Genomic DNA, 24,915 nt, shown 5'->3' with positions numbered 1-24,915 from the left:
GATAGGCCATTTTCTCGGCCAGCCGAATGAAGCTCTCCTTGTCTTGAAAGATTTGCAGCCCAATAGGCTTGATAAAGCGACTTACTTGACAAATCACAAAAGAACTGGGCTAGCCATTTTCAGAAAGAAAAAAAACTACTGGGCTGGTCTGTGGTAAACATAAAAGAAAAGGCTGTCGAGACAGGCCAAAGTGTCCCGCACAACCCAGTTGACACCCTGCTTCCGTCTCAAAAACAAATTAGATAAATGCCACTCCAATTATGGCGATTCATAAAAATGCCGCTGCAATTTCCAAACTTTGAAAAATGCCACTGCAATTTTTGCAAACTTTGAAAAACGCCACTACAGTTTGCAAACTTTGAAAAACGCCACTCCAGACTTCGAAAAATGCCACTAGAAATGGCATGAAATGGCATTTTTGAAAGTTTGGAAATTGCAGTGGCATTTCTCGGATACACCAGATTTGGAGTGGCATTTATCAAATTAACCCAAAAGAAAAATAACTGGGCGATCTGCTGGGTCCCTGGTGTCAGCCGCTCGTTGTGCAATTCTCTCATTTATTGACTACGTTGGACAATGGCATGGGACCCAGATGTCAGAAATCCACTAGGAGGAGCCATTTTTTATTGGCTTGAAATAAGGAAGCACTTGCTTGCGTACTGCCATGACCTTGGCGGGTCCTTGCTATCATCCTCTCCACGTACAGTACCAGTTAGTCATGCTTCAAAACTGATCGGCACGCCATTAAAAAAATAAAGGTCGATAACTAATGCGGCACCTCGGGCCAACGCGGCCAGATCGCATTTTGCACGAGAAATTACACACCATGTTTCGTTGACATGTGGTCCCGTTCCAACATATCAGTGAGACTACGGCAAGTAGTAGGAGTATTTCCGAAGGGACATGTACGCCGGGGCGCCTCTTCGTGAACCGTGGCAAACTCGCAACTGTCCACCGACTCTTCGCCTTTCCCTCTCGATTTGGAACTGCTATCGCACGCTCTTCCTCTCCCTCCTCCATTTTCCTTCAGCCCTTCACCCTTTCTTCTGACATTGTTCGATCGTCTCCTCCATGGAGGGAACAGGCCGGAAACGACCCCATTATTCTTTCCCCGATCTGAAAGATGACGTGGTGGAGGAACTCATTGGTCGGTGCGACGTCATCACCTCGGCTAGCATGGCAGGTTTATTCAAGCCCATTCTCGACTCAACTAATAACATCATTACAAAGAACCCAAGAGTCAAGGAGTGGTTTTATCTCCCCTATCTTCTTCACCATGACCCTGATGACTGACGCCGGCACGACGGAGGCCTCACCCTGTGCAAGTTGATGCCGCTTGATAATGATACGTATGATGTTAAGATGCCATCGCTTGAGGGCAAGGCTTGGGCGGGCGCAAATGGAGATTGGGTTGTTTACATTGGGTCCAACTGTGAGTGGGAACTTGTGAATATGTACACTCATCACCGGGTTCCACTTCCAAAAATCTCAGCACACTGCCCAGAGGTTGAGCACACCGGTCATGTACGCGCGTTCAAATATGATCATGGTGACTGTCTTCTACGGAAGATAGCAATTTGTCAAGTTCCCAACCACTCCTGGAATTACAACAACTATGAAGTTGTTGCTATCTTCGACAAGCTTGTTGCCATCCATAGTGGTTTGACTCGGTGGACATTGCTCAAAAATAAGTTTCTGTGCACGAATGAGCACTGTGATGCAATTCAATACGAGGGCCTTGTGTTTGCTGCCACCACTTTGGCACTCTTTTTGCATGGTATGCTCGTAGTTTCAGTATGTTTGTCTTCCACCGTAATTATAATTGTTTCATCCACATGCATGCGGGTTAGCAAGTTTCCCTTTACTAATTAACCTTCTTCTTGTGTTTCGAAGGTCCTGTGAACATCCCACCACCTATACTTGAAAATTTTTATAACCAAGGGGGAGATTCCGATGGTGATGATCACGAGCAGCGCCCATATACTCTATGGTGCCTGGCAACTAATTCCGATGGATCACCTCTTCTTGTGTGTATACAGCCCACTGATGATGTTACTGTTAAGGAAGCAGGTGTCTCCCATGGTCGCAATCTCCGGACCTATTCCAACACCCGTTGCATGGTATTCGGGATGGATACTAGTGTGCTAGCGCCAACTCCTTCTCCCTGGCACAGAATTAATAGTCTTGGAGAAAACTCGCTCTTCCTTGGACAAAACTATCCGGTGATGGTGAAAGGCGATCCAACTGCTGCTGACACATTTATGAGAAGCAACTGTGTCTATACCTCGAACATTTGGGTGGTTCCCTACCCTGGTACTGATATAGTAGGCAGCTTTAGCCTGGATGATCAGTCCTGCGTTGGTCTCCAGATCGACAACGGATGGCCTGTCCCAGAGAATCACTTGTGGTTCAAAGCAAGCATTTCCAACGCCGCGGAATGGTTGAGTTGAAGTTCATTTCATGGCTTGTTATTTGTTGTGTGGTGAAAACTTTAGTATTTATAATGTATCCTCGTTGTCGACGTGGGTTGATGACCTGTTGTATGTAATAAAATGATATGCCTATGATAAACTTACTAAATTTATGAATGGCTTTCAAGTCACTTCTCTGAGTGAGTGGTGCGACGAGGCAAAAAAATATTTTTCGAATACATAATTCTACGTGCATTGCAACAGGTTATCGTATGAGGCCAATCAGCAATAGTAGTACACTATTTGTACTAGCTTCACATGCTTCGCGCGTCGGGCATGTGTTTTTACTGTAGCCATATGTTAATGTGTTCGCTGTACGTAACCAGCACCTCGAATCCTCGATACTAGTACTATATAGTAGGAGTAAGTAGTAGGAGTAGTAGGGTGGCATGGGCCAGAACAAGCATTCACATCTAGGAGTACGGCACACGCCACCACCACGACATCCATCTAACACCATATTATTTCTTGGAGTCCGTGCTAGAGCAATCTCTTCAACCTCGTTGTTTCTCTAACTTCAGCCATCGCGCGGCGGGCGAGGTGGGGGTGAGGGAGTCCTGGATTAGGGGGTGTCCGGATGGCCGGACTATACCTTCAGCCGGACTCCTGGACTATGAAGATACAAGATTGAAGACTTCGTCCCGTGTTCGGAAGGGACTTTCCTTGGCGTGGAAGGCAAGCTTGGCGATACGGATATGTAGATCTCCTACCATTGTAACCGACTTGGCGTAACCCTAACCCTCTCCGGTGTCTATATAAACCGGAGGGTTTTAGTCCGTAGGACAACATACAGAACAACAATCATACCATAGGCTAGCTTCTAGGGTTTAGCCTCTCCGATCTCGTGGTAGATCTACTCTTGTACTACCCATATCGTCAATATTAATCAAGCAGGACGTAGGGTTTTACCTCCATCAAGAGGGCCCGAGCCTAGGTAAAACTTCGTGTCCCTTGCCTCGTGTTACCATCCGGCCTAGACGCATAGTTCGGGACCCCCTACCCGAGATCCGACGGTTTTGACACCGACATTGGTACTTTCATTGAGAGTTCCTCTGCGTCGTCGCCGTCAGGCTTGATGGCTCCTACTATCATCGATAGTGATGCGGTCTAGGATGAAACTTGTCTCCCCGGACAGATCTCTGTCTTCGAGGGCTTTGCACTGCGGGCTAATTTGCTTGGCCATCTGGGGCAGATCGAAACTATGCCCCTGGCCGTTAGGTCAGGTTTGGAAGTTTAAACTACACGGCTGACATCCGCGAGGACTTGATCTTCGACGGAGTCGAGCCACTTCCGAGCGCGCCGCACTGTCACGACGGGCATGATCTAGCTCTGCCGCCGAACTGTGCCCTGGAGGCCGCACCCGCATCGGCTTCGACCCTTAATTCGGAGCCAACTGCGCTGATCGAGGATGGGTGGTTGGACGCTGCCTCGGGGCTGCGATCCCAACGGCGATCGAGCCAAACACCAGCCCCGCACTTCGCGAGACTCGTGACTCCGAGGAGCTGGACTCCTCTCCGGACTCCGAACCCTCCGCGCACCTGCCGATCGAATCCGATTGGGCGCTGATCATGGAGTTTACTGCCGTGGACAGCTTTCAGCACTTGCCTTTCGGCGATATCCTGACGACACTAAAGTCTCTCTCTTTATCAGGAGAACCCTGGCCGGACTACGGTCAGCAAGGTTGGGATACGGACGATGAAGAAATTCAAAGCCCATCCACCACCCACTTTGTAGCCATTGTCGACGATTTAACCGACATGCTCGACTTCGACTCCGAAGACATCGACGGTATGGACGCCGATGAAGGAGACGATGAAGAGCCAGCGCCTATTGGGCCCTGGAAAGCCACCTCGTCATATGACGTGTGCATGGTGGACGCACCAAAAGATGACGAGGAGGAGCGGAAGGACGCACCGAAGGCTTGTTCCCTCGAGAAGTAGTCAAAGCGGCGACACAAGCGCCGCCCCAAATCCTTCCTGGACAGAAATAACGATCACACAGACCCGGCACTGGAGCAGGGTGAACCACTGCCGGACAACGGTAATCCAGATAATCAAACCGAACAAACAAATTTTATCAAGGATAATGGTCCGGACGACATAACACCGGACAGGCACCCGGAGCAGCAGAATGCCCGTAAAAGGCTTGTTGCCACCGCGAGGAGTCTTAAAAAGCAGAAGCAAAGGCTCAAGGCTGCACAAGACACACTCCAAATCAGATGGAGTAAAATACTCAACACAGCAGCGAGGTACGGCGACAATTGCCCCTCCAAGAGCTACCCAAAGCGGAAGCTGCTACCTGAATTCGATGAGGAGGCCTTAGACCCCCCACAACCAAATATCAAAGCAGCCACCTGGCCGGATAGATGACCCCTCTACCAACACAGAGCGGCATACAACGCCACTCACAATACAACACGCGACCCATGCAAGGGCTCGCACCCAAAGGACGGCGCAACAAGATCCATCTATGGACCACACAAGCGCGCCCCAGCATACAATGCAACACAACAAACATCCGAACAACACGGTACACCCAGCTACAGGGGTGCCGCACACCCCCTATGTTTCACTGATGAGGTGCTGGACCATGAATTTCCAGAGGGATTCAAACCCGTAAACATAGAGACATACGACGGAACAACAGACCCTAGGATCTGGATTGAGGACTACATCCTTAATATCCATATGGCTTGAGGAGATGATCTCCACACCATGAAGTACTTACCCCTCAAGCTCAAAGGCCAGCTCGTCACTGGCTTAAAGGCCTCCCCGAAAGCTCCATTGGAAGTTGGGAAGAGCTTGAAGACGCCTTTCGGGCAAATTTTCAAGGGACTTATGTCCGACCTCCGGATGTGGACGATTTGAGTCATATAACTCAACAGCCCGGAGAGTCAGCCCGAAAGCTTTGGAATAGGTTTCTTACTAAAAAGAACCAGATTGTCGACTGTCCGGACGCCGAAGCCTTGGCAGCTTTTAAGCATAGCGTCCGTGACGAATGGCTCGCCAGACACCTCGGCCAAAATAAGCCGAGAACGATGGACGCATTAACAAGCCTCATGACCCGCTTTTGCGCTGGTGAGGACAGCTGGCTAGCCAGATGCAGGACCAGCGACCCCAGTACATCTGAAGTTAGAGATGGAAACAGGAAATCACGGTGCAACAGCAATAACAAACGCCGAAATAAAGAAGACAGCACGAAGGGCACGGCAGTAAACGCCGGATTCAAAAGCTCTCGGCCAGGTCAAAAGCCGCCCCCTAAAGGCACCAGGGATGAACTGTCCAGCCTCAACAAAATTCTGGACCAAGTATGTCAGATCCATTGTACCCCTCGTAAACCTGCTAATCATACCCACAGAGAATGTTGGGTCTTCAAGCAGTCCGGCAAGCTCAACGCCGTACACAAGGGGGAGGATACACCCAGTGAAGACGAGGACGAGCCTCCCAAGCAAGACACTGGGGAACAAAAGAAATTTCCACCAGAAGTCAAAACAGTAAACGTGTTACACGTGATCAAGGGAAAAAACAATGCAGCACTCCCAGGAAAATATACCCAAGTGTCTGTCACCGCGAAGTCCTGCCACTGGTTGTCTCAACCGATCACTTTCGACCATCACGATTACTCAGCAAGTATCCGACGCGCAGGATGGGCTGCCCTGGTATTAGACCTAGTAATTAGCGGATATCACTTCACATGGGTCTTGATGGACGGTGGCAGCAATCTAAACCTAATATGTCAGGATACAATCCGCGGGATGGGGTTAGACCCAACAAAAATTCGCCATAGCAATACTACCTTTAAAGGAGTAACGCCAGGCCCAGGGGCTCGTTGTATGGGCTCCCTCCTACTACAAGTTATATTTGGCTCCCCCGATAACTTCCGCCGCAAGCATTTAACCTTCCACATCGCTCAGTTCCAAAGCGGCTATCAAGCACTGCTCGGATGCGACGCTTTCGCTCGCTTTAATGCAATACCACACTATGCCTCCCTCACACTCAAGATGCCCGGTCCACGTGGCATCATTTCAGTGAACGGAAATATCAAGCGATCTCTGCGCGCCGAAGAGAGTGCGGCTGCCTTGGCAGCCGCAAACTAAAGGCGCCCGGACCAGCGAAAGCATCCAATAGGTCGTCAAGACCTCAGACACAACTAATCAAGTCCGACGCCGCTATTTATACAGAATAAATGGTGACACCCCTATTTGTCAATACAAGGGGCTCAACACGCGCAGACAAGTGGCAATTTCTTCTCATCTTGAATTATACAAGGTTTCTTTAAAAACTATCTTTTTGCACGACAACTTTTTCACCTAAATTCCTCTCTTTTATAGACGATCATCGTGCTACACCCGTCCAGGATACGGCACAACGGAGACACAGGCATAGACGTGCAGCAGGGACCCGCTCCAAGGATTCTTTTTAGATTAAGACCCTGCGTAAACCTTTTTTACTGTCTCTTGTTGATACATATCCACCGTTGAGAAGGATGCTGTCGTCTTGGCATGTGGCCACGCCAGAACAATGCATGTACCTGGACACAAGGGGCTTCTTACAAAGGCCATTACTTAGGCCCAGTTTATACAACAAAGACCGAATACCTTAGGGAGTGTTCGGTGTCGCGAGTTTGGCCCTATATGCATCAACTCCGAATCATTGTCTTTGGTCAAATGTTGGGTTTGCCCGGCTCCTCTGTTTTGGTGCCTTACGTTCCGCTTTACCGGCTAAGGTAGCACCAGGAGAACTACTGCGATTGTGCCCTGGTTCATCCGGACGAGCACCTCAGTAGAGAAAGCCGAAAACTGACTGTCATGATATAGCGTGAGACTGGTCAACCACTCGATGACCTGTTGGAATGTTAGAATTCCTCCGCCTTAATGAAGGGCCGTTTTCCGGCCAGGCATGTACGCACCCCAGGATCGGGAGAGTGCGGAGCCACCAGGGGCTATCTAGTAGCCCCACTGTCAAACTCCTATGGCTAAGTGAAAGTGCTAAAGCATTATAGTCCGGTTGCCTTGCTCGCTCCGCTATCACCTCCTTAATAGGACCAAGACATTGGGTTAAGTGTGAACGCGTGTTTTTTGCGAGCACCTCCGCATTATATGCGTGGGGGTTGAAGCCGACGGCTGCAATCTTTCAGGTTATACACATGTATACATAAACGGCCGCCCAGGAGGCATCATATTACTTAAAGGCAAAAGTATAAAAATAGCCTTATAAAAATTTATAAAAGCATTTCGCTTACAATGAGATTACATATCACTCAAACATAATATTTTTGAGCACTGGGTCTCTATCAAACGAGCACCCTCAAGAACTTCTTCAAAGTAGTGCTCAGCAGCCATTCGACCTATGGCCGAATCCCGCACTGCAACAGTGGTAGCATCCATCTCCGCCCAGTATGCTTTAACACGGGCAAAGCCCATCCGTGAGCCCTCTATGCACGCCGACCTCTTCATCGCATTAAGGCGCGGCACCACTTCAAGGAACTGCTGCACCAAGCTGAAATAGCTGTTCGGTTTTGGCCTTTCCGGCCATAGCTGATCCACAACAGACCTCATGGCGAGTCCGGACAACCTATTCAGTTCGGCCCATTCGGCTAATTGGTCAGTCAATGAAAGCGGACGCTCAGGAGAATGGAATTGTGTCCAAAACAGCTGGTCCACTTCACAGTCCGTCTGACCCTGGAAGTACTTGGCCGCATCGGCAGCGCTCGCCGCCAAATCCATATACACATCCTCTGAACTCCACAGTCGATCCAGAGAGGCATACCGTGGATCGCCGAACTTCCTCTGCAACGTAAAGGATTTCCCAGCTACAATATCCCCGGCTTCCTGTAGCTCCTCCATCTTCGCCCTCATAGCAGAGCGGATGTCCTTTCTCATCGCAGCAGCCTTCTCAAGGTCCGATGCCTTCGCTAGGTTTTCCTTTTCAAGAACCAGGCAACGGTCGGTGGTGCCTTTTAATTCTATGGCCATCTTATCTTGGCTCTCGCCATGCGCGGCCTTCTCGGCTTTCAACTCTTCGGCCGACTTCCAAGCAGCCGCATTACCACACCTCGCTTATTCCTTGGCTCGGGCAAGTTCTGCCCGGAAGGCTTCAATAGTGGTAGCTCCATCTGCAGTCACAACATATTAAAGACACTAGCATTATGCTACTCTTACTATGTGGCGTTCACCAGATAATGACACTTACCCTGTGCCTCGTCAAGCCTTTTGTTAACAAGCTCGATGTCGGCGTCTGCCGCATCCAACTGCCGTTTTAAATGGGCAAACTCGCTAGTCCGGCTAGCCACCGGAGCTTCCATCACCTGCACATAGAGGCAGTATGGTCATTACGTGGGAATATGATCCTCTGTTCGTCGTCATTTCTGATGACAACCAGAGTCTCAGGGGCTACTATCTACACAGGGCACACCTAGCATGTGCAGGACTATCATACATTATTCTACGTACCTCAAAGCCTGTCAGTAGACTCATAAAAGCTTTATGCAATCCGCTTTCGGCGGATGAGATTTTCTCCATCACCGTATTCATCAGCATTCGGTGTTCATCTGAGATGGCCGCTCGCCCCACCAACTCCCTCAGAATATCCGATCGCACACCAGACGGTGCCGGACTCTTTTGTTTGCTCTCTTCGGGAGCCGGACACTGGGAGCTTCGGGGGTCAATGGGATTATCTTCTGGCCTCACCGGACTCGGAGAGGCCCTCCGCGACGACACTTCGGGGTCGCCCACTTCCGGAGCGGAGGAGTCCGGAGGAGGCATTTCGCTCTCCATCATCTCTGGAAGAAGATCCCCCGAAGACGAGCTCATTTGAGAGGGGCTAAGGCCTGAACTGCAAAGATATATGCGGTAGTTATTTTCTCAGAAGAAAAAGATGGCATACCTGTACGATTAAAGTATTTCGGGTCACTTACAACTCGCTAGAGAATTGATCCCCCTGCGGACTTTGTGCGGAAAAAGCACCCCCCAAGGTAGGACCCTCTATGGGAGACTTCTTCTCCCGTTTGGAAGCTTCGGCTTCCGAATCCCAGGGCGCAGTCCTTTTCCTCCTCCGGTCGTCTTCCTTCATGGAGACGCTCGCTCCCTCTGTTAGAATGGGCAGCGTTGGGGGCCCACATGCGCCCGTATTATCCTCCCCAGTATCTTCCTTCAAGGGCTCCGGGCAAGGTGCGACCTAGAGCATCTTTTCCAATACCGGATTGTCCAAACCCTCAGGGAGGGGGCCCGAACACCGAATCAACTTCGCCTTTGTTAGCCAGTCCTGGTTAAAAAGCGAACTCTTAGAAATAACTTCGTAACAAATGAGAGATAGTATGTTCGGCCGGAAGATTCCTTACCTGTTCGACGGTGCGGTTACTGCTCAGGCCCACGTCCTCGGTGATTTCCGGACACTCTACCTGAGGTCCGAAGAATGACTTGTACATCTCCTCGTGCGTTAGGCCGAGGAAATTTTGAATGACACGCCGTCCCTCGGCATTGAACTCCCACAAGCGAAGGGGCCGGCGTTTGCAAGGCTGGACTTGACAAACCAGCATAACTTGTATTACCGCAACCAAACTAAAATCTCCATTAAAGATATCTCGAATGCGGCTTTGTAGTATAGGCACGTCCTTGACTGCACCCCAGCTCAGCCTCTGCTGATCCATGACATCAGTTGTGGTGGAGGGCCCGAGCGGAAAACAGGGGCGACCGCCCACTTGGCACTTCTAGGGGCCGTGATGTAGAACCACTCCTGTTGCCACAATTCAGACACCTCTGGAATGGAACCTTTCGGCCATGGAGCTCCCGTCATCTTGCATATTGAGGCACCTCCACACGCTGCATGTTGCCCCTTGATCATCTTCGGCTTTACTTCAAAGGTCTTGAGCCACAGGCCGAAGTGAGGGGTAACCCGGAGGAAGGCCTCACACACGACAATAAATGTTGTGATATGAAGAAAGGAGTCCGGAGCTAGATCATGGAAATCTAGCCCATAATAAAACATCAAACCCCTGACGAAATGATCCAGAGCACGGCCTAGACCTCGGAGGAAGTGGGAAACGAACACGACGTTCTCATTGGGTTTGGCGGAGGGGGCGGCCTGCCCTCGGGCAGGCAGCCAATGCAAAACCTCGGCGGTCAGATATCTGGCCTCCCTCAACTTTTTGTTGTCTTCTTCCGTGACGGAGGAAGGCAACCATCGGCCTTGAAGGCTAGATCTGGACATGATTGAAGGTTTGGAGCACCTGACCTGAACTTTGGGTGTTTGAGCTTGAGGTGGGGGAAGGATTCGATTGAGCACGGGAGGAAAAAAGTAAAAGCCTTGTCCCTTTATAAAGAGGGTGAATATCAAGCATCCTCTCCGTGGCCGTTTGGACTTGCCTATAGTCTAGGAGTCCTAGAAGTGGTTGGGTTACCCACGCTCGTATTGATGAGAATCCCGGAATAAGGGGACACGATCTCTGCTTTAACAAGACGTGGCAAGGAAACCGCCTCACATGACACGCTAAGGTGGGATAATAAAATGATCCGAATAAAGGCTTGGTCGTGGTGGGATGTCACACTATGGAATACGTCAGCAGATTAGATTTGTGTAAATATTATTCTCTCTATGGAAATATGTGGAAACTTATTTTGCAGAGTCGGACACTATCTTTGTGTTCAAAATCTTCTATGAAGTACTTGGAGGAGGAACCCGCCTTGCAATGCCGAAGACAATCTGCGCACCGGACTCGTCGTCATTGAAGCCTGGTTCAGGGGCTACTGAGGGAGTCCTGGATTAGGTGGTGTCCGGATGACCGGACTATACCTTCAACCGGACTCCTGGACTATGAAGATACAAGATTGAAGACTTCGTCCCGTGTCCGGAAGGGACTTTCCTTGGCGTGGAAGGCAAGCTTGGCGATACGGATATGTAGATCTCCTGCCATTGTAACTGACTTGGTGTAACCCTAACCTTCTCCGGTGTCTATATAAACCAGAGGGTTTTAGTCCGTAGGATAACATACAGAACAACAATCATACCATAGGCTAGCTTCGAGGGTTTAGCCTCTCCGATCTCATGGTAGATCTACTCTTGTACTACCCATATCATCAATATTAATCAAGCAGGACGTAGGGTTTTACCTCCATCAAGAGGGCCCGAACCTGGGTAAAACTTCATGTCCCTTGCCTCCTGTTACCATCCGGCCTAGATGCATAGTTCGGGACCCCCTACCCGAGATCCGCCTGTTTTGACACCGACATGGGGTTTGCCGATAGTCAGTTTCCTTAACTGCGGTCCCACTTGTAAGGCCAACTCCAGCGCACGACCCCAAAGGGACCTCCGTTTTGCACGAACTCCAATGATAATTTTGACTAGAAAAGCAAGACCAAAGAAAACAAGAACGACAAGAATACATTTTACTACTCCTTTAAGTTGGATTAGTGCCTTCTCGATGCATTCATTGTTGATCTGCGAAGGCACGATCTTGCGTGCTTCTTTCTTCTTCGAGTGTAAAGAAGTAGATGTTGCTTCCTCGCATCTAGTCTCATGTCTAGCCTCTATTCTAGTAGGAGTATCAACAAGTGCACTAATCTCATCCGAGAGAAGAACCGAAGATTTTGTCGGGTTCTTCCTCCTTTTGCCGACACATGGGACATCCAGCATCTAGGTCGTGTCATGAAAGAAATAGAGTGGTAGTTGAAGCCACGAGATGTGCACCTTGGGTTAAACTGTAAATAGAATCTTACTACTCTTGAGTAACTCCAAAAGAGGCCACCGAAGATCTTTATTGGATTTGTTTTTCATCACCAGCACGTCGAGGTGAAAGATGTGCAGGTTCAGTGGGTCCTCTTGCGTTTTCACTGACATGTGGGGCCGCATGTGACAAACAGACGATGGGCTCCGCGCATCCGCTGGCTGGCTAAGAAGAGAGATAGAGGAGGGCTGAGCACAGACTGCAGGAAATTTGTTCCACGTACCTCGATATAGGCTCGATATAGTGGGGTGGCATGGGCCATAACTAGCATTCACGTCTAGCAGTACGGCACACACCACCCACACAGTCCCATCCGACACCAATTTTCTTGGAGTCCGTGCTATAGCCATCTCTTCTCCCTCTTGTTTTCTCAGCCATCGCGCGGTGGGCGGGGTGGGGGTTTGTCGACGTTTGCTCAACTGCGGTCCCACTTGTAAGTGAAAATGCAACACCGCACGCATTCCCGCTTGAGCGGCGTGCCGGACCAACCGTGCGGGGGTGCAACACGAACACGGCAGGATTTTCCTTTTGAACTCGTAACTTGTAAAATTTGGTTCTGCTCCATGGCACGACCGATAGGTAGAAAATAATGATTTTGCCTAGAGTAATGAGAAGTTTGGTTCTGGTGCCGTTCATGCATGGAGTACGTACGAAAATTATGAAGTTGATGCGAACGGTAAGATAATTACTGTAATATCATATACTACTACATGGATTTGACGGAAAGATAAAAATACATACGGATCCATCAACGTTCAAGGACATCCTCATGCACTAGTGCGCCGGGTTACCAACCGACGTGTGAGGAGCAGCGGCGTTGGCGGCGAGCTCAACGTGCTTCTAAACAGTGCCATCCAAGGTTGCCTTGCGCTCCAAGAAGGCCAGCATCCTATCGTCCTCCTCTTGCATGTAGTAGTCCTTGTGGACGATTTGCGCGTAGACGTGGGTGATTATGTCGATGGTGTCTTGCTACGCCAGCCACTGCGCGGCGAGCGCGACCTCGAGGTTGACATTCTCCGACACGATGGCGGGTAGTCGCAGGGCCACCAGTGCATTGAAGAGGTTGTTACCATAGTGGCCGTTGAGGGTGGCGGGCATCGCAAAGCCTGGGCACGTCGGCTGGAGGCTTACGTCAAAGTTGTCCGCAAGCTTCTTGACGATGGTGAACTTGTCGAGGAAACCAACGAGGACCTCGTCGAACAAGGAGACGAAGTTGTCGTCCAAGCGGCCCCTCGCCTTGGCGGTCTCAAGCAATACTACCTGGAGACGTTCCTCGGTGTCGGGCTGCAGGCCGGCGTCGTGGACCATCTGGCACAGCCGGCTGATGCTCGCGCTCATCGCCTCCATGGGTCTAGCGTAGCTTATAGTCAACTGATCTTGCGATCCGAGTGATCACTCAGCCCTTGGTTAGCGTGCGTAGGTGCGTAGGATTTCATACTACTCCTCGGCCCTCTGCTGCACCTCCTTTGGCTGTATGATAGGTGGGCCAGCCACCCCCTGGGGCCACATGTCATTCACCCAAAGGCAGTTGTCGTAAGTCAATGAAGCTGCGTCCCCCTCCGTGTCGGTGGAGTATAGTCATCTCACCGGACCTCTAGTTGGGGCCAAACAAGAGAAGTTTGATGTTTACTAGTTTATTGGTCCCCTTTGCATTTTGCGCCAAGTTTTGACCTTTGATTTAACTAATAAAATGTTAATGCATGTAAACAAAAATGTTGTGTAAGTCACCTTACGAAAACCAAATAATCCCAAAATACTTAGGCACGGTGCATTAACTCCCTCCTTGTTTCGTATTTCGTGACATATCAACCAATGAGAGATGTGGGCCGTGCATGCTTTCAATGACAGACTACCAAACATGACATGCAGTGTTTAGTTCATTGCATGTAATCCTATTAGTACTCTAGTAGGAGTGGCAAAAAAACATTAAGTTCTCTCGCCGATAGGAATAAAACACCATGTATTTATTTACAGAGGGAGTAGTACATTTTTGGTGACATGCATTACTAGATATTGCTAGTCAAATACTAAAATCCAGATGGACGTGGTAGTACTCCTAAATCCAGATGGTGGTGCTACTAGTACTAGTAGTAGTACTACCAATGTAGGAGTAGTAGTAGGAGTACTAGCACTGTACTATCCATTGGTCAAATTATTACGTGCTGCTCCTCACAGTGAAGTGACAAGACCCTGCGCCGGAGATGACATCTGAGTATAGGCGCCGTGTTCGGCATACCATAGTCAGCCTCACCGTCTGTAGTCACTATCATCATGGCTGTAGAGCTGGCCTGCTTACAACTAGCCCTGTTCGACATAATTTCCCGTGCGTAGATGGTCGTGCATTGCACGGAACACCAAGATTGGGGGTGGACGGCTCCGGCAGCGGTCATCGCGCCAGATTTTTCCACGGCCTTCTACTCCTAGATGTGGTGGGGAGGAGATGAGGCTGATTATGAGAGACAAGGAGTTGTTTGTAAATAGGGAACAAGTGCGGGCATCTTTTTGCAAAAATGGAGAAGCTTGGTTTGTATGGGTCAGATCTAGATCTGACGGCTATTGGTGAAAGATGGGAGGCACAACATCATCACCAACTCAGGGCCTGTTTGATTCGCAGGATTTTGAAAACGAAGGAATAGGACACGGCAATATTACAAGTTTCAAACTGATATTACAAATGTTAGGAGTAATGTTGCACCTACGAAGAGGGAATTACTAGGAAGTTCACGTAAGAACTTTCGCTACTTTAGGTGGATGCAGCATTATTGTACAAAGTAAAATCCACCGCCCTGACAAGTCATTAATGGGCAAATAAGTTTTCGAGACTCTGGCCACTTGATGTTTCAAAAACAAATTCAGCTTCTGCGGAGAAATGAGCTCCACCGTGTACCCACGCAGGTGTGGCTGGGCACGAAGCGTGAGTACATGCACGATGCACCTATTCTTTTCTTGTATATGTACACCACCTATGTGGGGTTGTGTGAGAGAGATACAAACCTAGAGAGATATAGTGTGTGGGTTCTTGAGAGTTTTTTTTGTGGGGGGGGGGGTCAATCCAAAAAATTAACATATGCAATGTGTGTGAAATAGAGTCCTGGATATAACATATATATATAGAGGGGGCGATCCATGAGAAGAGAGTGGAGTTATCATCGGCTTGAGGTGTCCGTAGAATCGAAGAGAGGGATGATGTGTGTGTGTGTGCGCGCGCAATCGATAAAGAGTGCCATCGAATTTGTGTGTGCCCACGTCAAAGATATAGAGTGGCTGGCCTACTCGAACGTGAGATGGGACATGTGCAGTTTGTCTCTGTGGCATGGATACCTACCTGCAACGCTCGACTATCAGTGTGTGGTGGGGGAAGAGGGAGGCCCAATTAACTATAGAGGTACAATGGCTGGTATATGTGTGGAGGAGGAGAGGGGCCTACCTCATGTATTAAGGAGATCGATCTGCCTCATGTATTAAGGGAGATCGATCGGCATCAATGCATATGTGCTGGAGATGAATAAGGTTGGGAGAGAGACAGAGCTAGATTGTTGGAGGGGGTGGTAGTGGAGTTGCTTCTAACAAATGGTGGGATAGGCTTTCTAGACAAACGGAGGGCACACCCGCAATATCAATAAGAGAGGAGATGGCTGCTTGTTGTCTATGCATGTGCGTGTGAGAGACGGGTCAGGAGGCATGCACGAATGATGAGGGGGGACGATGTGGCTGTGGTAAGAAGATGTAACTACATAGGAAGATCAATCGCCCTTTGTAAGAGAAAGAAGATACATAACTTGTGAGGTACGTCGATCGATGGGGGGTAGTTAAAGTCGATCTAGGTATATGTTGGGAGATCGATCGGTATACATGCATGTGTGTGTTAGAAGCAAATGAGGCATGATGAGAAGGATAGAGAGAGGGATGCATGTAGGAGGTGGTACGAGAGGCATACTATATCGAGGGGGAGGAGTGTGCGAGTACGAGAACGATGAAAAGAGTGGTGGGAGTGAGGCATGGACGGTGACAAGAGAAGAGGGGAAGCTTGTGTTTGTGCTAGGCACACCTAGCTAGAGAGGCATATCGATCGATGTGTGCCATAAAGAAGGAGCTGGGGGGCCTACACACACCGTTGGTGAACGACCTAAAGTGAAAAGATGAATTTGCGCGATGGAGCTAGAGAATGCGGAGGGAGGGTGAGAGGGATGCAGGCGTGTGCATGCATAAGAGAAAGTTAGCGCTAGCTACAAAGATAAGAGGGTTGTGTGGGTGTAAAAGACGAATAGAGATCATATATACTTCATTATAAAAAGCGAATTCGGATATTTGAAGAATTTATCATAGTGTTTCAAACCAACGGATGTGTGAATATATATAACGGTGATACACATGGTGTGGTTATGAACATGGTATACTACAGTTAATATATTTTATCTCTACTCTTATAAAAACGGAGTTGTTGATGATGGTGTGCCTGACATCCTGCATTATAGGCCGTCTGATTTATATCTGGCGGATAGCAAGGAAACTATGATGGTTGAAGTTCGCAAAAATCATGATTGTAGATTCTTATTGAAATAGAGAAACGAATTCAAATTTAGTTCGAATTGCAGCGGTAGTATAGACATTTGGAATGCACTAAAATGTTGGTATGAGTAGGTTACATGCATTATACAGCAAGCGAAAAAATTTAATCGGGCATAACATGGATTCATACTCCCTCCGTCCATCTATATAGGGCGTAATGAGATTTTTAAGACCGCCTTTGACTATTGACAAGATTAATAGTACATGACATGCACAATGTGAAAATTATATCATTGAAAGAACCTTTCACAGACGAATTTAACGATGTGCTTTGTGTAAGTTGCATGTCATATATCATTGCTCTAATATTTGGTCAAAGTTAGCATCAAAAAACGCATTAGGCCGTATATAGATGGAAGGAGGGAGTAGCTTTGAATAGCATTTGTATAGTAAAATGGGGCAAGACTCTCTCTTTGTGTGGTGTGAATAGTTTAATTTTTTTTGTTTTCTTTTTGGTTGAGGGAAGTGCAAATTGATTTGGTACGTACAAGTACAATATTACTACACGTTAGGCTTGTCCCTAAAATTCAACCCGCGTCTTGTTATATCCCGAAAATTCAGATATCGTGCTCCCAAAACTGGCGCCTTCACAACCTGTGCCTTGCTATCCCAAAATTACAACGTGTGTGAAAACTCCCTCCAGCTGCCAAATCCCGACACGCGAAATCCCCCTTCTAACCCTGAGCCGAAAGGGCCGCTAGTTCAAATTGGTGGGGGTAATTTTGTAACACACCCTACATTTTGGACAAGCGCGTTCCTAAGTCATGCTTCACCCCCTCCCATCGCCCCCTTTTCGCCATTCGAAATCCCAGGCCGCCATAACCTCTTCACTCCAGCCGCGAAACCCCACCCTCCTCCGTCCGCCATGTCACTGCTGCCCAGCTGGAGCCTCTTCCCCGACGACGTCGTCCACCGCAACATCTTGACGTCCCTCGTCCACCTCCCGGGATGAGGACCGTCGTCCATCTCGCCGTCCCGCCGGTTCAGCCGCCCCGTCCTCCACCTCCAAGGAGCTGCTCCGACGACCGCCTCGTCTATCGCGGCTACTCCATCCCCACAGCGCCGCCTTAACCTGCTCCACCAGAACTGCACCATCCTCACCGACTCCTCGGACGAAGCCGAGGCCTACTCGGCGCCACCAAAGAGGTTGTACACTCAACGCATCGCACCTTCTCCTTAACTCGACCTCCCGTCACCGACGGTGCTCCATCCCGCACCCCCATGGAGCGGCTACCTTGAAGCCGGTGCCGCGGGCGACATCTCCACGGTGGCTCTCCCCCAGTGCGAGGCCCCTTTGGCGGCGGCGTCCATACCAGCCGGATCTGCTACTGCTACTCCGGCTCTTGCTCGATCGCTCGCTCGCCCAGCTGCTGCTGCTGCTCTCCCCCTCGCTTGTGCTGCTGCTCTGCTCCGATTAAGCCACACTTCAGTCGACTGAATCGACTTTTGGGTCAGTCGATTTTCAGGGGTTGGGGGGGCTCGCAGGAGTTAAGGAAGAACCACCCGCAGCGGGGACGGGGGCTCGCTGTAGAGGTACCCCACTATCTATCTTAGGGTTCAGGGTGGGGGCGGGGGGCTAGAGGGCTGGCCGGAGCGGCGAGGCAGCGCTGGGGTCGGCGGTTCGGCCGGTGGTGGCTGGCGGCTCAGGGGGGTGCAGGTTGAAGATGAACTGCAGGCCCTCCCTAAACTACATGTCAAGTGCCTCTCTACTACCATTGCGTTCAGTTTCGACAGTAGCATTCAGATTCCACAGTAAATTTCAGTTTTGACAGTTAAGTTCAGAGTCAACAATTTTTACCTCATCTGTTGTAGTCAGGTGGTTTTTGGTGACGTTAATTTTACATCCATTTTACATCATCTATGGGAGATGCTATTAGAATCCCACTTGAGATTGACGATGTCTGTCTTGTGCTGCTTCAGCCTTGACGTCTTACGGCTCACCGGAGCTGCTCCAACGACAGAACGATCCATCACAACAGAGCAGTGCCCTGGACACCGTCTATAGATTCCTCAGATCTTCCTCCACACCTCCGACAGCCACCTCTGCCTCAACTGCTTCAGCAACCAACCCAATGATGCTGAGGTCGACACAGCTACGGCAAAGAGGTTGTATTAGGGCTATTTTGGTTCAACGAAAAAACACCAATCCACTGGTTGTTACCATCACTCTAAATTTCTGCATGCTCTCCTTACATAATCGCACCATATTTTTTTCGTATGCATGTCAGATATTGTACACAGTCATGCTGAACATGTATAGAAAAAGAGAAGAGTTTTGCATGGCAATACAATGTCATGCAGACATCGCTCCATGGTGGGTTTAATGGCAAACCCTCCCCACCCCTCTCCAGATTGTTATCCAGAGGAAGATATCTGTTCTGAGGCGGATTCGGACGCCGCTGACCACTCCTGTTTACCCCCCAAGGTGTTTGCTCTACCTTGGCATGATGATGTTAGTCATATCATGCAAATGTTGCCTTGTAGTGCCTACTTTTGACATCATTTATGTCATCTTCTTAGTTTAGACATGTTCTATAATGCCACCTGTTTAGTTTCTATATCATATATGGGAATTATGCAGTCTCATGTCTTTTAGCCAGCCATAATATATGTGAAATGTGCAATGCCATCCTGTTTAACCAGGCATCATATATTTGAATGATATCTTGCCCATCCTTTTCTTCATTACATTTCCATTTGTCGACAATGTTTGTACATTAAACTACTCTTGCTGTGAATCAGCCATTTGGGTGGGAGATGGAAAAATCCAGAGTGAAAACAAGGCCTTCAGAGCAGACAGTGCTACCTGTCGAAGCAGATCTCTTGTTGGGTCCCGATAGCTCCTCAGAGATGGATTCAGAGACAGATGACCAGTCCTATTCCCCCACTGAGGTGTATGCTCTAACTTGGCACGGTTATACTGCTCATATCATGCATACGGTGTCTTGCATTGCATAGTTTAGACATCATATACACAATATTCAACACCACGTTCTTAGTTCAGACATCATATCGAATGCCCTCTGTTTAGCATATAAATCACATATGTGAATTAAATGATGCAATCCTGATTACTTAGATAACATGTAGGTGAATTATGTCATGCGATCCTGTTTAGTTATTCATCATATCTTTGAATTATGTTATGCTATGTTATCCATTTTAGATAGACATCATATATGTGAAATTATGTCATGCTATCCGTTTTAGTTAAACAATATACATGTCAACTATTTCATGCCCTCTTTTTCCACACTATCTATTGCATCTGTCTCTCATACAATGTCTGTACATTCAACTATGTTTCTTGTTTATCAGCCATTTGAATTGGAGCGGGTGATGCCAGTATCTAGCGGACTAAAAACATGATCTTCAAATAAAATAGTGCTACCTCTTGGTGGAGATAGCACCCCGGTTGTACATGCACAAGAACCAGCCCTACCACACATAACCCAAACTCTCGCAGATTGTAACCCTACTACGATGGACAGAGAACCAGCTTCACCCAATCTAACCCCAACCCTAGCCGATAGTAACCCAGTTCCTATTGACACAACACCATCTCCACCGCAGAGCTCCCAAACAAGAGCAGTTAGTAAGGCAGCTCCAGTGCCCAAAGGGCCAGTACTATCACGGCGAACCCCAACTCCACCAGTTAGTACGCCTATTCCTTGGGAGGAAGCACAACCAGCTAGTCATAGTTTAGCATCTATCGCATTTGATGTTGTTAAATCGTATGTGCGTATCTTCCCATCTTGGAAATATTATACTGAAGATGAAGGAAAATGCCACTTGCAAGTGTTTGTCCAGGAGTTGTGTGTAAGTAATGTTATTCATGGCAATTACTTTGCTTCGTCCCATACATCCTACCTCCATGATGGTTATAATACAGCAAATTTTCCCATTTTTCTCTATAGAGAAGGACCGATTTGGAAACTCAGGATAAGGTAACCTGTGCTAATACCTCTGCTATCTTCAAGAATGCTTGGTGGCAGTATCAGAATTACTTGAAGAAAACGTACTTCACTGGCAAAGAAACTCATCAAATTCCCTTACGTTCTCCTGAGACACATTTACTGGATGATGACTGGGAATGCCTTGTTCTGTAGTGGTCCCGAACCAAGAATGTGGTAAGGTCTATGAGCTCATTTTCTATTTTTAAGTATTATATTCTTGTGTCTTAATGTACTCTGTTCATGTAGAACAAATGCCTAAACATGAAGAACAACTGTTCTAATTTAAGATTCCATTGCTACCATAGGACATAGATATATGTTTGTTTGATGCTTTTATTATGTACTAGTACTTGGTAATAGAAGACTTGGTAGTTTAATCTTGTCCACCTTACTAATGAACTGGTTCACCGAAATGAGTTTCATATACTAGTACATGCTAAACTTGTTATGTGTCTGCTTGTTTCTTCTTTTAGAATGCTGACAGAATATTGGGGAACAGTGCCTTATTAAGCAACGGTAAAGGAAGTAATGCAGATAAGGTTCAGGATAGTAACACATCCTGTCTTGGTTTAGTGTTGGAGTTACTGGCCACTACCGGTTGCACAAGCTATTCAAACACACTGTCTGAATCAGTTCGGTTTCTTGAGTCTCAACTACAAGATGAAAGACATCGATCAGCTGTGCTACGACAACAAGCGGAAGGACAGCGGAAGTCCCTGGAGCATTCAGATGCATACTTTCTGGTGCAACAGCAAGCGTTGGAGGATTTTAGCGCCAAACAGGACAAAGCTAATCAGCTTGCTAAGCTTATTGCCAGCATGGTGGATACCCAGGATAACGTTTCTTTAGCTCTTCTGAAGTTGTTTCAGTTATGCTCTTGTTTTGCTGCCGCGTTTATTTGCACTGGTGGCCAATTTTGATGGCCAGTGTATATGATATGCTACATTGTTCTCTATATTTGCACTGGTGGCAAACTTTGATGCCCAATGGATGTAATATGTGTAATAGCCATGATAGCCTAGCGTTAGTTGCTTGCTTATTTATTTCCTTGTTGTCTTGTTTATTTGTTTGCTTGTAGTCATTGCAGTTCTTTTTCCGCGGTTAACTAGTGGATGCAATAACCTATTTTTTAAAACTAGGCCACAATAACCATGGGCTAATATTTGCTGTAGTGACACTAGGCCTCCTACGGGCTGTAGAAACAGTGGGCCTTCTACGGGCCGTAGAAACAGTAGGCCTTCTACGGGCCATAGAAACAATGGGCCTTCTACGGGCCGTATCATCAATGGGCCTTATACGGGCCGTATGATCGATTGGCCAAACATGGGCCAATAACAGGCCGCATTATGGCCGTAAACGGGCTAGAGTTGGAATCGTCCGTTCATGGGCCCACCGTAACGGGCCATCGTTACTAGGTCGTATTTGATGACACTATTAAAACGGCCCGACGTATTAACAGACCACAAACGGGCCAACTGTAACCATGGGCTGAATTTGGCCCACAAGAAGAAAATGACAGTAACGGGCCGTAAGTAAACGAATGCTGGAAATGAGCCCAAGAATAAATGGGCTCTGAGAAGGCCGAAAGATAACATGGGCTTGAAATGGCCCAACGGAATAACGGGCCATTAATGGGTATACAGTGATACACTATTCATTACGGGCCAGTTTCACCACGGGCCGTTAATGGGTGTAAAGTGATACACTGTTCATTACTGGCCAGTTTCACCACGGGCCGTTAATAGGCCAAGAGTTACATAGGGCCTCATATGGGCTGAAAGACGTCATGGGCCATACATGGGCCAGAAGTGAAAACAGGCTGGAATCAGATTGGATGGCCAAGATGACGCTACTGGGCCTAATTCGGATAGGGCGTAACGGGCCTTGGGTTAGCGGGCTGTAAATGGGCTATATGCAAACATGCCGTTAATAGGCTTTACATGGGCCGGCCCGCCACCTTTTGACCAAGTCAAAGGGGCCGGCCTTTTCACAGGAATGGGCCTCTGTTGGGCCGTGCCATGTGTTGACTTATCATACGCGCCTATCAGACCCACTGACGAGCTGACACGTGCTTCGTCCGGCCAATAAGAATTTTACACGTGGAAATTTCCCATTGGTCGGGGCTGTTAACGGGTTATCGGATCCAAAACCCGACCCGATAGCTTAACGGCGTTCCGTTACGGTGGATGCCACGTGTCGGTCACCCTTGATGAAAGCACTTCTGTGACACGCGATTTATCGTCATGGAAGTGGACACTTCCGTGATGATAATTTTGGTAATGTCATGGAACACTTCTACAATAGCACAGGTATGACTATCTTGATTCTGTCATAAATTTGTCATGGATGTACATGCATGACAAAAAACGCGACCTACCGTGACAAACACATATCATCACGGAAGTGTATTTTTTTTGTAGTGGCGGTACTAGAGAGGCTAGCAATGGTGGAAGGGTGTGAGTGCGTATAATCCATGGACTCAACATTAGTCATAAAGAACTCACATATTTATTGCAAAAATCTATTAGTTATCGAAACAAAGGACTACGCGCATGCTCCTAGGGGGATAGATTGGTAGGAAAAGACCATCGCTCGTCCCCAACCGCCACTCATAAGGAAGACAATCAATAAATACATCATGCTCCGACTTCTTAACATAACGGTTCACCATACGTGCATGCTACGGAAATCACAAACTTCAACATAAGCATTTCTCAAATTCACAACTACTCAACTAGCATGACTCTAATATCACCATCTCCATATCTCAAAACAATTATCAAGTATCAAACTTCTCTTAGCATTCAATGCACTCTATATGAAAGTTTTTATTTTATCCCTCTTAGATGCCCATCATATTAGGACTAGTTTCATAACCAAAGAAAACTACCATGTTGTTCTAAATACTCTCAAATTAATATAAGTGAAGCACGAGAGTTCATCTATTTCTTCAAAATAAAACCACCACCGTGCACTAAAAAGATATAAGTGAAGCACTAGAGCAAATGACATACTACTCCGAAAGATATAAGTGAAGAGCAATGAGTAGTCGAATAATTATGCAACTATGTGAAGACTCTCTAACATTAAAGAATTTAGATCTTGGTATTTTATTCAAACATCAAGCAAAACTAAATAAAATAAAATGATGCTCCAAGCAAAACACATATCATGTGGTGAATAAAAATATAGCTCCAAGTAAAGTTACCGATGGAAGTAGAAGAAAGAGGGGATGCCCAAGCTTTGGCTTTTAGGTGTACTTAGACTATCTTGGGGTGCCATGGGCATCCCCATTCTTAGGCTCTTGCCACTCCTTGTTCCACAATCCATCAAATCTTTTACCCAAAACTTGAAAACTTCACAACACAAAACTTAAAGTAGAAAATCTCGTGAGCTCCGTTAGCGAAAGAAAACAAAACACCACTTCAAGGTACTGTAATGAACTAATTATTTATTTATATTGGTGTTAAACCTACTTTATTCCAACTTCTCATGCTTTATAAACTATTTTACTAGACATAGATTCATCAAAATAATCAAACAACACATGAAAAACAAAATCTGTCAAAAATAGAACAGTCTGTAGTAATCTGTAACTAACGCATGTTCTGGAACCCCAAAAATTCTAAAATAAATTGCTGGATCAAATAAAAATGCAAACATAATTAACTAAAAGCACTTTCCATATAAAAATGGTAGCAATTCTCGTGAGCGCCAAAGTTTCTGTTTTTTACAGCAAGATCAAAAAGACTTTCCCCAAGTCTTCCCAACGGTTCTACTTGGCAAAAACACTAATTAAAAGCATAAAACCACATATAAACAGAGGATATATGAATAATTTATTACTAAACAGGAACAAAAAGCAAGGATCAAAAATAAAATTGGGTTTCCTCCCAACAAGCACTATCGTTTAATGCCCCTAGCTAGGAATGATGATTTCAATGATGCTCACATAAAAGATAAGAATTGAAATATAAAGAGAGCATCACGAATAATATGACTAGCACATTTAAGTCTAACACACTTCCTATGCATATGGATTTTTTGAGCAAATGACTTGTGGGAACAAGAATCAACTAGCATAGGAAGGTAAAACAAGCATAACTTCAAAACTTTAAGCACATAGAGAGGAAACTTGATATTATTGAAATTCCTACAAGCATATATTCCTCCCTAGTAATAATTTTCAGTAGAATCAT

This window comes from Triticum urartu, chromosome 1A, assembly GCF_056163025.1.
Source record: "Triticum urartu cultivar PI428250 chromosome 1A, HENAU_Tu73, whole genome shotgun sequence".
Taxonomy (NCBI): Eukaryota; Viridiplantae; Streptophyta; class Magnoliopsida; order Poales; family Poaceae; genus Triticum; species Triticum urartu.
The sequence above is the reverse complement of the archived record's forward strand: the minus strand, read 5'-3'. Positions refer to the sequence as shown.